The sequence below is a fragment of the Microtus ochrogaster genome, unplaced genomic scaffold (genome assembly GCF_000317375.1).
Source record: "Microtus ochrogaster isolate Prairie Vole_2 unplaced genomic scaffold, MicOch1.0 UNK17, whole genome shotgun sequence".
NCBI classification, from domain to species: domain Eukaryota; kingdom Metazoa; phylum Chordata; class Mammalia; order Rodentia; family Cricetidae; genus Microtus; species Microtus ochrogaster.
Genome location: NW_004949115.1, coordinates 2,269,681 through 2,271,603, shown reverse-complemented (window position 1 = coordinate 2,271,603; position 1,923 = coordinate 2,269,681).

Below are 1,923 nucleotides of genomic sequence, written 5' to 3'. Positions count from 1 at the left end.
TTAACCACTGAGCCATCTCTCCAGCCCCCAAAATGAATCATTTTTAAAAACTTGGTGTGGTGGTGTTAATCTCAACTCAACATTTAGGAGGTAGAGACAAAAGAATCAGTTCAGGGACATCCTGGGAAAGTAGGTATGTGCTAGGCTTGGATTATATAAGACCTTGTCTCAGAGAGAGATAGAAATGAGAGAGGAGAGAAGCTGGAAACCAGGCATGGTGGCACATGCTTGTAATCCCAGCACTCAGGAAACTGGGACCCCAAATTTGAGGCTAGCCTAGTTTAAATGGTGAGTTCTCAGCCAACCAGGGCTATATAGCCAACCCTCTTTGAAAATAAAATGGCAGGTGTTGATGCTATAACCCAGTGACCCATCAGTTTAGCTGAATTTAACCAAGTTCTTCCCCCAACTTCTGAACTCTCCTGAAGTGACCATTGTCTCACTTTGTGTGGACCCAGGGTCACTCCCTGCAGGAGCTTGGAGCACTGGGGGAGGACATAGTCCCACCAGCATCTTCCTGGTCATCTTGAGTTGGAGCTGGGACCTGGAGCTGATGCTACCCAATGGCGCAACGCAACTCCCTCAGAACTTGACTCCTGCCTTTCTGACTGCAGCCAATTAAGTAAAAATGCGTTCAGACAGTTGGCATGGGCCCAGAGAGCTGGTGGGGGCTGGCACAGTCACATTTTTTTCAAGCTGTTGTCAAGACATTGTGGATAATAGGCAATTTAATCAGCTATAAATTGAAAAGACCTGCCTCAGCCAGAATTTTTGCTGCCAAAAGGATAGGAGAGAATCATTTGCCAGCACTGGAAAGGGGTGTACTTTTATAACTTGGTATCAAATTTCTTCTAGCAGTCAATGTGATGAGAAGAATAACTCTATCCCCTTCCCAGTCCTGTAGCCTGAAAGCCAGACTGGGGCCGAGCATCTGAGACAAGGAGGACGTCCTCTCTGGAACAGGAGAAAGTGAGTTTTGAGGGTTCGGCGGCTCTGGGTCCAAAAGGTCTCTCAGGTGGACAGCCCCGTCCTGATGCAGACCACAGTTAGGTGGGAATAACGCAGGTGCCTTCTCATAGGGACAGACTGCTTGTTTTACTGGCACCTGTGCTGCCAGTGGCTCCTGAAGGCCCCCACATTTCCATGTACCAAGTCCCCAGTGAAGACATGCCCTAGGCATAGGCCTATAGTTTTCATTCAGACCTACCCCTCAGGGGTGAGCTCCCATGCAGCTTCATTGCTCTCTTGTCTATGATGCTCTAGGTGTTGATGGCTTATTTTTATTTCCTTCTGCAACACACACACACACACACACACACACACACACACACACACACTTGAGGCACAGCAAGATGCCTCAGTGGATGAAGGCATTTGCTGTCAGCCCTGGTAAACTGAGTTTGATCCCTGAGACTTATCTGGTAGAAAGGGAGAACTGAGTCCTACAAGGTTTCCTTCCCACGTCCACATACACCATGACACAGGAGTTCCCACAAGTATACACACACACACACACAGAGAAAGAGAGAGAGAGAGAGAGAAAGAGAGAGAGAGAGAGAAAATTAATAAAAATTATCCCTGCCATTAAATTGGAAGGAAAAAAAAAACCTGTGTCTGAACATTTGCCATATGCTAGGCAGCTGCCTAAGTACTGTACATGCATGATCCCTTTTTATCTTCACAACACTCCCGTGAGAGAGGTGATAATCATCTATCCCCCTTGCTCACAGAAGAAAATTGAAGCCCACAGAGGTTTAGTCACTATCTCAAGATCTCACAGAGGGCTGGAGAGATGGCTCAGAGGTTAAGAGAACTGACTGCTGTTCTGGAGGTCCTGAGTTCAATTCCCAGCAACCACATGATGGCTCACACCCATCTATAATGAGATCTGGTGCCCAGAACCCTATATACATAGTAAGTAAA